Source organism: Bolinopsis microptera, chromosome 1, assembly GCF_026151205.1.
Source record: "Bolinopsis microptera isolate Bmic1 chromosome 1, MBARI_Bmic_1.0, whole genome shotgun sequence".
In the NCBI taxonomy this organism is placed as follows: Eukaryota; Metazoa; Ctenophora; class Tentaculata; order Lobata; family Bolinopsidae; genus Bolinopsis; species Bolinopsis microptera.
The window spans coordinates 2,754,383-2,768,055 of NC_087072.1; positions in this window are offsets into that span (position 1 = coordinate 2,754,383).

Sequence of the window (13,673 nt, forward strand, 5' to 3'; positions counted from 1 at the left end):
CCGCCGCCTCCCCCCTCCCCCCGCATAGCAGGGGTAGCCGGGGTACCGGGCGGTCGTTTCGCAACTGGTGTATGAAGTATAGAACCACGTTGCATTCTTTATAGTTGCACAACCCAAGTCTCAGTCCTATAAATCCCTACAGTTATACGATAATTATAGTATTACACAATGTACACTCAAATTATCCAAAAACCTGCCAATATAGGTTTAATCACGCCACAAGTTGATTCCAATTATCTACACTTACGCAGGATCTGCATTAAATCCGCGGCATTCGACTTTATATTTAACAGAAAACCTACCTAAATAGGGGGTAGGTGAAAGGTAACGCAGGTTTTGTCTTAATTTTGCAGGCTTTTCTATTAACCAACAACTCAATTAAATAATCACGTGAGGTACATCTCTGCGCGAATACGATAAATAGAAAGGATTACGGTTAAATTTTCGGAAATCATTTTAAGACTTTAAATTGATTATCAGCCTTAATGTAAAACCTGCCAAATTAGGTGGCAATGGCTGGAAGGGGCCTTATTTACCTGTTAATCACAGCCTAAATGTAGGACCCATGAGAGAACATAATTATGTCATGGGTAGTTATCGCATGGGTAGTTATGGCATGGGTAGTTATCACATGGGTAAGTTACATTATATTAGCCGTAGCGTAAACAAGAGTGAGAGAACAACCTTTACATAACGGACATTTATACCATGATCATCGAGGAGAATAAAATATTTCACGTTTTCTCCCTCTCTCCTACTCTCTCTCTCTCTCTCTCTCTCTCTCTCTCTCCCTCATACTCCCATGACAGATATGAATGGGAGTATTAATTATTATGGGGGAGAATATAATAGGCGGGTTTATACTTTTGAATTTCAACAGCGAAGTCCCGGCCGTAGGCCTTTGTTGCACTAGTATAACATAATCTCGAATATATTATTGCTATAAAAGTAAAACAGCATACTGGAAGTTATATTGGTCAATTATTTGTTGAATATGTACAATTTGTATAGCAGTTGGTTACTTGGTTTGTGTGTACATAGTAGGTCTGTGCGGCTCCGCTTCTAGTGATTCTTATACATAGAACACATTTTCTTAGACAAATAAACACCAGCGATTCAAGCTGCAACTTACTCGTCGTTAAACGACTTATGACCTAAGATTATGGCATCCTCGTTCCATATTAGCAACGTCAACTATCACAATCACTAAAAACACAATTTCCCAATGGTTACTGCTGTGTAATTTCAGTGGAGAAGAATTGGAAAATCGGTTATTACATGCAAATTGCGAAGGCTATTAAAATTGTATTGTGTTTCGTTGCACCACTTGAAATAATTATAATAAAGGGCAGAGGACGGTATAATAAATGATTTACACATAACAATACATAAATAATACCACATGGAATTGGAAAACAAGCATATCATTGGTATCATTGAACCCACCCTTGGGTAATCGTACTGTAGTGCGACACGTACTCTAGTACGACAAGTACTCTAGTGCGATGTCCGACAAAAACACCCTCTTTCGCACTATACAGTACGTGTCGCACTACGATCCAGGTACTCTATAGTGCGATACAATATCCTGTCTTATTTCCAAGTTCAGGTCAGATCCTCTTTCGCACTGCCACTTGAGTGCCCTTCTTGTGGACCCGATTCGTCGGGTTTTTTCGCGTCACTTATTGCGAAGTGATCTTGTGGACCCGATTCGTCGGTTCACGACATGTATTTCGAAGTGATCCACTGATGTGACTGATCATAATTCCTTTGGGTCAGTTCAAGCCACGTATGCATTATGTGATCCACTGAGTCACTCGTAAGTAGCATATGATCCTCATTCCTATCACACGCATCGTATGATTGGTATAACAAGTTCATATGCTTGGGCCATATAAATAAGGTCACGATGATTCTACCGAAGCATCGAACAACATCAACATGTATTCTACAATCATCTTCATTCCTGGACGCACTACTGGTTCAAGAAACGTTATCCGCTACTTTCTGGATAAGAAGCGCGACGACAAGACCCACTGGAAGCGCGACGACAAGACCCACTGGCGATGCACTGATAAGACCTGCTCCGGACGCCTCAATCTGGCGAACGACACTACTGTGACCAGTACGAAGACTCATTCCCACCCTCCTACTCCTGCAGCAAACTCTGTCTACGCAGCAACATGACTTAGTCCCGGAATACAACGCAGAGAACTCATGACTAAGCAGTACGGAAGTACTTTCAGATGATCGGTGCCATTGCCTTCGTGGACCTTGGAGTTGGACTTTGAGACGTACTGGATACCTGAACGCAGCTGAAAGCAACCCTTCCCCCGGAGATGGAGTCCTTTGCTGACTACTACGAACATTCCTGTTGGCCGATAACTTTGAGGTTATGGTTAGGGTTAGCCGGTTAGGGTTGGGATAAAGGTTTATGTAAAACTTGTAGGTTTATACCTACCAGGACGCGCGCCGAGTTGGACTCGTCGACGGTCCTTTCGTCGATGTTCCAATATATGGAACAGATATTTTACGAGTATCACCCGTTATATTAATGTAAAACCGTTTTGTTCCGCTGCAAAACCATAAAAACCAAAGTCACGTGATAATTTTAGGGCGAGCGAATTAGTAAGAGCCCTAAAGATATGATAACCGTCGGCGTTTTAGAAGGCGTGTGCATTGTATTGTGCATTATATTGTGGTATGGGCTTTGAATAAAATAGTCAAGGATATGTGTGCTAAGGCTGACCAGTTAGCTGAAGAAATTTCATCAACTGACGACACGCGTCAAATGTTCGAAGCTGTGAGATCCTTAGCTAAGACCAAAGAGACAAAGCCTATAGTTGTCCACAATAAGGATGGGTACCCCATTGGTACAGACCTCGCTAAAGCTGAAGTACTCCGTGATTGGTATGAAGAACAGCTGATTGGAGATGAACCAGCCATTGATCCGTTTGAAGAGAATGTTTCATCACCCCTCTTCAAAAGCCTGGCAAGACTCCTGGTGAACTGAAAAGCCTCAGACCCCTGACATTATGTAACTGTGCTCGTAAGCTGCTATCCCTCATTACACTCAGGAGAATCGAAGCAAAGGTAGACGCTTACACAGGTCCATGGCAAGCTGCCTACAAGCAGAAGAGAAGCTGTGGAGACCTGGTATGGTGTCACCGTATGTTGATCAGCATCGTAAAAGAAAGAGAGTGGTCTTTCCACAAGATGGGCCTAGACATGTCCAGTGCCTTCGATACTATCAGTAGGCAGATTGTGCTCAACCTCCTAGAGGACGCAGGGTGCACAAGAGATGAGATCAGACTAGTGAGATTCCTCCTGAGCAACACCAAGATCAAGGTGCGAGTCAACAACGCTACCTCCCTTGAATTCATCAGCACCAACGGAGGACCCCAAGGTGATAGTGTTTCAGGCCTCTGTTTCACAATCACTCTAGCTGGTGCCTGCTACCACCTGCGTGCCGTGAAGCTGCGCCCAACCCCTCCTATTAACCCTAGCGGCATGCCTGAAGAAGATGCCTACTCTGATGACATCGACTATCTTGTTGAAGACAAAGATACTCTAGAAGCCCTCCTCCCTATCGCTACTAAGGTGTTCAAAGAGTGGAATCTGAATATTAATGAATCAAAGACAGAGTTTGTACACGTCTACATAGCTGGGAAAGATGAGGTCATGGATGATGGTAAACCCCTTAGAATGAATGAAGAATGGTGCAGTTAGCAGTAGCAAGTTGTTGGGTTCTCTGCTAGAAAGTAGGAAAGATGTCACCAGAAGAATCATGTTAGCCAATTTAGCATTCCAGAACTTCAAGAAGGTCTGGTGCCAGAGTAAGATCCCCCACAGAATAAGCTAAGGTCTATAGCCAAGTAGTATCTATCCTCATGTATAACTCTTACAAGAAGAACGGGTTCTACTGTGGTTCTAAAAATCTTGGTCTTGATCTTCGTAGACAAGTCAGATTTCTCGAAAGTAGAAAGTCTAAACTCTGCAGTCAGCCTTTCCTTGCATTGATGTCTCTGCTAGTTGAAGCTAAGAATTTAAAGTCATGTACTTCTTCGAGAGCTTTTTCATTGACAAATACTCTCTCATCACAATTGCGCCCTGGCTCTGTTTGTGGGCAAGCATTTTTTGCTGTTTAGCAGTGTTGAAAAAAAGAATAATTTTTTTTAAATGTTGGAGCATGATTTCGTACCGATCTTATGAATGTTTAACGGGTGATACTCGTAAAATATTTGTTTGAAATTTGTTTCAGGACCGTCGATGAGTCCAACTCGGCGCGCGTCCTGGTAGGTTATAAACCTACAAATGAATGTTCATATCCTACATGGCCCTAATTACTAAAATGCGGTGGCTGGTTGCCTCAACGATAGGAGGTATTCTACTTAAAACTAAGCTCAATCCCCACTTGAGCTTGAGTATGAAATGTTGTATAAAACCGGGGATCATGCAATCAGTACTGGACGTTACGTTGGGGTGGTGGGTCACATTTTCTTCCAAAACACAGTTAGTACTTTTGTACTAAGTGGTGGGTCTGCTGCTCATTTCCCCGAAAAACAGTTAGTACATGGTACTAAGGAGCGTGTCCAATCCCAAAAAACCCATTTTACTTCAAATTTCAATTTAGGGAATGGGTTGAATTTTTTGAATTTTTTCCCTTTTTTTGTAACTTTTTATCTAATTAGACTACATTGAAAACAAAACCCCTACTAAATATTGGGTATAATTTGCTAATTTCCCAATGTTTAATGAGCTGTTTAAATTAAAGCAATTTCTTGTGGGGATCTTATTTTATGTACCAAGACACAGTTAGTACCGCAAAAGCGGGCAAAAGGGGTACATGTCTTAATTATTATTGGATAAATGATAAACGGTTAGCTAGTAGTAGTACCGGGTTCACATAGCCATGTGTATACGCGTACTGCGTGATGCGCTTGTTTCACAAGCGAGAGGGCTCTGGTTAGAGCAACACAAAGGGGTGGGTGGGTTTTTTTTAATTACACTTATAGTCGACGTCACGTCCAAAACTTGGTACCTGATCCATACACCACAACCTATTGTAGGATACAAGGATACAAGGATACAAGGATACATGGATACAAAAGTGATAATTACTTTATTGAGTACACAATAGTTGTAATTCTGAAATAATTTAAGTTACACAATTCTAATTATTTACAAGTGTGTAGGGATAATTTAGAAATGTTATATAATGCTAGTTTTAGAAAAATAGATAAATCGAGTTTGTATGGTCCAATTTTATTTTAAGGACCTATAGCATTATGCACTTGCCAGTATTTGAGTGGAAATCTGGGCTCTTATAATAGGCTGTATAATGTTCGTTCACAAAGAGAATTGAATGGATTGCTCTTGCTGTGGCAGTGAGTGTGGTAGGATCTAGAGTTTTGTTGGAGAGCAAACCGACTAGGTCAGTAATGTTTTGGGGATGGAAATTGAATTTTTCCCTAACTGATGAGTAGAGCAAACAGTCAATCAATACGTGACTTTCGTCCTCAATAGGCTTGAGCCCTTTGCTGAAAAGGTAGTAGGTGCACCAACGTTCTTCTCTTGGTACAAGGGGGGTTTCGTATTTGCCCCTTTCGATGTAGAGGTTGTGGCAGCTGATACGAAACCTTGTCAGACTTTTTCGAACATCAGGTATTTTGATAATTCGTACATATGCCTCTGGTTCGAAATCATGTTTAATTAAGTTATAGAATTCTAGCTTTGGTGGTATTGTATGATATGCGCCTATCTGATTAGAGCAATATGTTGGATTCACTTTTGTAGCGCGATGCACTACTGGGTCGCGCGCGCATCCAATAATGCTTCTCGCAACCACAGGTCGGCAAGATGCGAAGGATTGACATCGCCAATCAAGATTCACTTGTCATATGTTGTATGACCCGCCGCGCACGAGTGCACGGCTCCCCCTGTATCGTAGAAACTCAACAGTGAAGCGACAGTGGGGGTTACTTGTCATATGTTGTATGGCACACGAGTGCGCGGCTCCCCCTTTAGATCGTTCAAACTCTACTATAGTGAAACGACCGTGGGGGTCACGATGTGATACAATCTACAACCTATGTAACCAATGCCCAAAAAACCTTACCGCCTACTGGGCTCGCTAGAGGTGATATTGACCATTGTTAATGATCTGGCCCGGCGCGCGCTACTTCGTAACACTTCACACTTGCCATCGGGCCATTTCGAGAAGAAAGCGGCGCGCGCTACTTCGAAGAAATTTAGACGAGTAACATCCGTCAAGAGGTGATAGATTTTCAACAGCACGTTTGGCGTCGCGCGTCACGTCAAGTTTACCTTTCGCACGCTGCATTGAGCCTAGTAGTCATGACAACGACATTACTTCGCAAAGTTTAAAAGCTGTGATCTTTTATTTCATATTTAGCCCAAAATCAAACTTTTCGGTTTAATTCAGAATCTAAGTTGTCCCAAATTTGGCTCTTGGGGAGCTAACTTTTAATTTACGAGACTGAAATTTTGTTGAAAACCGGAAGGTTCCCAGGAAAAGTTACCGGCTGGTGGTGGTACTAAAGTTGGTTTAATTTAAACAGACGGCTTGACCTCGCGCGCGACAACAAGCATGATTTGCACGCGTGGCGTATCCAATGTTCAGGCAGCTACCACGTGACACAATTCAGCCAACCAGAGTACAGGAATCCGCAAAGTTAAAGTTGCAAACTTTTGATCGGCCCGAAAGGGGACTTTTCTGGAGATTTTGAGATAACTCAACAATTACGTTGTCTTGAATTTTCCTCCTGGAGAGGTAACGTTACTTTTAAAAGAGGAACATGTTACAAAAAACCGGAAGTCTCCAACTCTTTTACTTTCAAAGTTAAGCCCCATCCGGTCAGGGTTCCTGGGTTCTATTTATTTTACTTTTGGAGATATACCCCAGCCGGTAGGGTTTCCTGGGTGTTCCAAAATGTACAAATTTTGTCCCAATAAAGCTCGTTCACCAGCCTACCTCCGTTTATAGTGTGTAGGGTGATTTTGGCGCTTATTTCGTGGAATTCGGCTTGTCCATTGTTAGTGGACTAGTCCAGCGCGCTACATTGTCAATTGTATGTTGTAGCACTTGACTCGGGTTGACGGATGTTACTCGTCTAAATTTCTTCGAATTAGCGCGCGCGCCGCTTTATTCTCGAAATGTTGCCCGATGGCTGATGGCAAGTGCTACGAAGTAGCGCGCGCCGCGGGCCAGACCATTAATAATGGTTAAGTTGTATACCTCGTTTCGTGCGCGGCGGCCAAAAGGCCTTTCTTTTTATATAAAAAATGATCAATGAGGTGTACGATATGACGTTTATCATGGTATAGCAACTTATCATCAAACATCGTATTATTATTAAATTACAATTAAAATTTAACGGGTGATACTCGTAAAATATTTGTTCTTTCATTTGACGGATGTTACTCGTCTAAATTTTTTTGAAGTAGTGCGGGCGCGCGCGCCGCTTTTTCGAGGCAAGTGCTACAAAGCACAAAAACAATTAGATAATTAGTCTTAAAACACAAAACACGGGTTTCGAAAAACCTAACCCACTTTACTTTGCACTTTCCGCATTCCGGTATTCACATTCGGAGTCATACCATGGGGGCTGGAACTGAGACTTGATAGTAGTTTTAGGGATCCATCGGTCATAGGCTGCACCAAGAACTTCTCTGAATCGACTCCAGGCAAGATAAGGATCATTACACTCAAATTTACTATCCCAATCGATGCTAAATAATTCAAAATTCAAGCCCCTAAAATGACCTTTACTATAATTTGTAATTAGAGATCTTTCTTTTTGTTTTTAGGCTGCTTAATATACTTGGTCTTAACGTCAATGTTAAATGTGATACAAAAGTATAGTCGGACATACACATTTCGTTTTGATCTAAAACTTTTACATTCTTAACAAGGCTCTGAATGTTAGTGAACACAAAATCTAGGGTGTTGCCCGACTTGTGAGTAGAGGAGTTAATAAGTTGTGTATGTCCGAGGTCATCAGTGAGAAAATTTACAAAGCTAGAATGTAGCTAGGGCAAGATCAAAGATGACTGACCATCCGGCCAGGTAACAGAAGCCAAGTTAAAGTCCCCTACCAGAATGTGCCTTTGCAACTTTCTGGCAATTGCTAAAGTAACAAAATGGATCTTCAAAGATTCGAAATTATCTAATATATATAATTATCTAATATATATAAGCCAAGTGTGATTGATTTCTTCACATAGCCATGTGTATACGCGTACTGCCAACTGCGCGACGCGCTTGTTTCACAAGTTGAATATATACGGCGGTCGCGCGCTACTTAACTGCAAGCGAGAGGGCTCTGGTTAGAGCAAATTGATTTCTATTTAGAAAAAATCATAAATTTTCTTGAAAAGCATTAATCAGAAGTTATTAAGTTTTTCTCTCTGTAATGCTGCACACAACCCCTATTAGCACTAAACTTAAAACAAATGTAATCTGAACCGTTAAGAAAGGGTTCAGAAATGCAGCACACCCATTAGCAATCGCAGAGCCAAACATGCCGGCGCCAGTTACGATTGCACTAGCTTTAGCTATATTCTCTGTTCCGAAGAAAGTAAGATCATATTGAATGAGGTTAGTTTCGATTCGCATCATTGAGTAAACGATCTTGCACCATCCCATCGAGCAAACAACCAATATGTTACTTTTATTCTTGAATAAAAGAAGGAGATATCCTATGGAAAGGATTGATGCCAGAGTTGGTTGAAGGATTCTGAATGATATCGTTCTGATAAACAGATATCCCACCCCGCGTCCAAACAAGTTGCCAGCACCAGTTACCAGGGCTAGAATCAGGAACTGATAACCATCCACAACACTGCTACAAGGTCCCTCCTGGTTCTCGATCAGTATCTTACACCTTTTCTCGTTCTCATCTCGCATCAATGCTGGGAGCAGAAGTATACTCCCATATCCTTGGAAGACGTTGATGAAGGTAAAGAGACTGGCTTTAGTAATCCTTAAAGCGATATTTTCAACATGGATGGTTTCCTTCGACTCGCTTGGTTTTTCTTCTCCTCCTTGAGAACCTATAAGAGGTAGTTCGGTCCCACTATTTCTATTTTCTCCCTTTATGCAACAGTGTAGTATAAATATCGGTGGCACAAAAAGAGGAATTGAGCTACATAGAACAAATATTCTCCATCCTACTACATCTAGCAGGAAATACCCCAGAAGAGCAACCCAGCCTCCACCTGCTGAAAACACAAAACTCGTCACAAAAGTCCCAAAACTGTATTGACCCCGATCAGATACATGTTCAGCAAAGAAGACACCGGCAGTTGACATGTTCAGCCCAACACACAGACCTATTAGGGCTCTGGAGAGGAGAAGGGTTGTGTAGTTGGGGACTATCGCACAGAGGATTGTGAAGATAACGGAAGTGTAGAGGGAGAGGAGGAGTACAGGTCGTCTTCCTAACCTTGGTGGAATATCTATAAGTGAGAAAGAGAAAGAGAAAGAGAAAGAGAAAGAGAAAGAGAAAGAGAAAGAGAAAGAGAAAGAGAAAGAGAAAGAGAAAGAGAAAGAGAAAGAGAAAGAGAAAGAGAAAGAGAAAGAGAAAGAGAAAGAGAAAGAGAAAGAGAAAGAGAAAGAGAAAGAGAAAGAGAAAGAGAAAGATAAAGATAAAGAGAAAGAGAAAGAGAAAGAGAAAGAGAAAGAGAAAGAGAAAGAGAAAGAGAAAGAGAAAGAGAAAGAGAAAGAGAAAGAGAAAGAGAAAGAGAAAGAGAAAGAGAAAGAGAAAGAGAAAGAGAAAGAGAAAGAGAAAGAGAAAGAGAAAGAGAAAGAGAAAGAGAAAGAGAAAGAGAAAGAGAAAGAGAAAGAGAAAGAGAAAGAGAAAGAGAAAGAGAAAGAGAAAGAGAAAGAGAAAGAGAAAGAGAAAGAGAAAGAGAAAGAGAAAGAGAAAGAGAAAGAGAATAATAATAAAAACGGAAGTCTATACCTTAATTGTATTTAGATGTATTTCAGCATAATTATTTTGATGAAACAACAATTTGAGATTTTTTAATACTGTCAATTATAATATTCACTATGAATTAAACAAAATATTTTTAAAAAGCTGATAATTTAAATACCTGTCAGATAATGGGGCGGCGATGAGTATAGCTGTTGCCATAGTTATGTACATGGTCACTCCCAAAAATCCTTCCTCAATCTTACTCAAGTTCAATTCATAAGCAACTTTTTGCGTAATCACACCAGGCAGGTAGATTTCTACTGAGTCTCCAAACTTTATTAAGATGTTGAATGCCAGGAGTTGATAATCTTTCACAGTCCACTTTGGTTTGTGGTCTGGCGCTTTTGTCATATTCTGCCATAAATTATTACAATTATCTTGACTACAAAGATAGCAGTATCGATAGTTCCATGAACAATGAACAGTCAAGCATATTCGAATTTGGAACCTCCAAGTTCATTAATATCGTACATTTAATCAAATAATTAGAGACTAGAGACTAGAGACTAGAGACTAGAGACTAGAGACTAGAGACTAGAGACTAGAGACTAGAGACTAGAGACTAGAGACTAGAGAGCCATCAGATTTCCTGTAAGGAACACAAAATGCCTGAGCAAATGCCTAAGCAAATGCCTGAGGAAGTGAAGCAAACAAATTCAGTCTGATATCTGGAGAAGGTAATAAAGAGCACTTTGTATAAGGAAAGGCAAAGATGAGGAAATAACATAATACGTGTGTGATGTCAAATATGTTAAGCATAAGGTTAGTTAGCAGTTAATCCGTTACGTGAGATTTGGGACAATAAGAACATTGACCAATTGTTAAGACAATTAATCTATACGATAACTTTATTTGACTTACTGGGCCGCGTTCAGCCTGTCATTCCGCCTAATCTCTATCACTATGTTTATGAACATGATAGCCTGAGGTCCCCAGGTAATATTTGACCAAAACCCAGAATTGGGTAGAGAGGACCGCTGCCAGACGCTGCAGTGTCTCTCTTTCCCAAACAAAATTAAATGATATGAATTTGAATGACCGTCCGTAAATGCAAAATGATACCGAGAATGAAATCAGTTGCTCGCTTTTCCCATTCATTCACGGCTTACTATTTGTAATAAGTTTCGATTAATTGCATCAATCACATGCTGTAAAAATCTCTTTGGGTTGCTTTCGGGTCGATACTTACTCCTAGTAGTTCGGGATAAGGGTGGTCGAAATTTTACCTTTGAAAACATTTCCTTGTGTTTAGGTAAGCATATCCTTCAATCACTGACTGAATATGCCACTTTATACTCATTCAAGTTGGCATTAAATTCAAATATAATGCCATTTAGCTGTAGTGGGAAACAACATTTTTTCGAATTTACGAATGAGCAAAATTCTCACCTTTCGCACGTGCAAACTTTGAGCGGACGTTGCGTGTGCATCCAATATTGAATCACCTTAAATTTGGGTATATTCGTAAATTATGTATAGTTTGATAAGCATGCAAAGTTTCAAAGTATTTCAAGACGAACTGTAATCACAACGGCACTCCAAAGTTGACAGAAAATGGTGAAAATAGCAATTTTCAGTGATTTTAGCAATTTTCTATCAATTGGGGTGTGTCCCACCTGATTATGGCAATTTTGGGTTTTTTTTACCGAATTTCGTATAACAGTGTACAGTATTGGACCACGCTGTTTATGAATTTGAAATAATGATACTGGCAACTACACTTAACAAGATCATACTAGTGCATAAAACTAAGAGCTGGAAATACCATACCCGATTCAAACATTCGAACGTAAAGAAACGAAATCATGATACTAGAGTTGCCCCAGATGAAGGATAAGTCAAAATGATCAGTAGCAATCAGTACAAGTTGGTGTTACCTCATTAACGTTAGCAATCGGAGAATCGGAATTCATTGTTTATTATATACATCATTTGTGTACTGGAGTTGAACTTGATAGATGCAGATTGTTAGCTTGTATTTCAGTATTTGTAAGCTTTTATTTTGCCTCATTGGATGAAACAATAAAATTGTGAGATCGAGAATGTACTCGATACAGCTTTAACTGGGAGACTAGAATTGAAATGGGGTAATAAACCTTTATGCTTCAGCCCGAGATTGATTTTACGATGCATAATCCTATATACACATCATAAATATTATTATTCATATAAAGGAAAAACGGGGATTTCTACTGGACTCCAAGCCATTTACTGGGCTCCAACATCGTTCCGCACTCTTGTATCTTTTTTTCCCTGGACTCATTTGTAAGACTGTACTCAAGAGTCCAAGACCTCTCTCAGGCTCAACCTGGCATTTACGTTATCACTAAAATACATCTTTGGCAGACAAGGACAACAGAAAATCGTAATTATTTAGGCCAAAAATCACGGCGCCGCGACAAGCCAAACTACTACTAGGCAAAATCGCGGCAAATTCGCAGCGAAAGATAATGTATTTGCAGAGCTAAGTAAGATGTCACAAATTAGTTAATTGGCTCGTAAGTCTAGTTAGAATTAAAATTAGGGAGCGATAGGCGCGCCAGGCAAAACAATAGAATCTTTATTAATAATCTCAAAAAATTCATGTGCGTGCGGGTAATTTACGAACGGCTTAATCAAGAAAACAGTAAGAGGTACGTGGATGGTTTTTTCGGTATTACTATAGTTGCTAGTGCCGAAAAAATTCTGGCGAAGCCCAAGAGCCTAAGTTTTTAAAAATCGGCCCGTGGTAAGTGGTTTAATTGATGATTTTATGACCCAAATGTGATACTAAGCAGTTACATCATGTTGCTTGGAGTGTGATAATATTATTTTAACAACTTAATTGAGTTGTGAAAATAGTTTTACCCAACGAGTTTGACGAGTTAGATAAAACGAGTTACCTTACAAGACATATTTATAACGTACGAAATGTGGCGGTTTTCCGAAAATTTCGCCATATTTTCGGACCGCCAAAATTTCGGTCGTCGTAATAGAATCCGTCGCATTATCTTTTAGCTTATTTCAATGACTGTGCCTTCACTGCTTTATTTTGTTTCTAAAAAGTAATATCAAGTAAAATAAATAAATAAATTCTGGCATCTTGGGACAAATTATCACCACACCAATGACGAATTGAATGTCAAGCAATACAGTTTAAATTTGCATTAAAATACATGTATGTGCTAACATGAAAGTCTTACAGTCTTAATACAGACTAAGTTTGAACATGATTTTACCGAATTTCAGAAATTTCCTGACTGCTTACTGTCACAAAAAATGATGAAAAATACCCTTATTTTCTGTGACGTCCGAAATTTGACGGTTTTTGTTTAATTTCGCCATATTTTCGGACCGCCAAAATTTCGGTCGTCGCAAATTAGGCCGCCATAAATATGTCTTGTAAGGTACATAACGAGTTTGATGAGTTATGTAACTCATGTTATCACACTCCAATCAGTGATGTAAATGCATTCTCTGATGATCTACGAAATGATGCTAGCGAACGCAGCATTCACATCGGAGAATAATGACCGATAATATTACTACATATAATATTCCAGAGTCAAACATTCTAGAGGACGCACAGTGGCGAAACTTTGCTTGTTGGCGCCCCCCGCTCAGTGACGAAAAGCGCCCCCCTAAAATTTTTTGTCCCTAAAAAAAAAAAAAAAAAAAAAAAAAAGGTCGGGT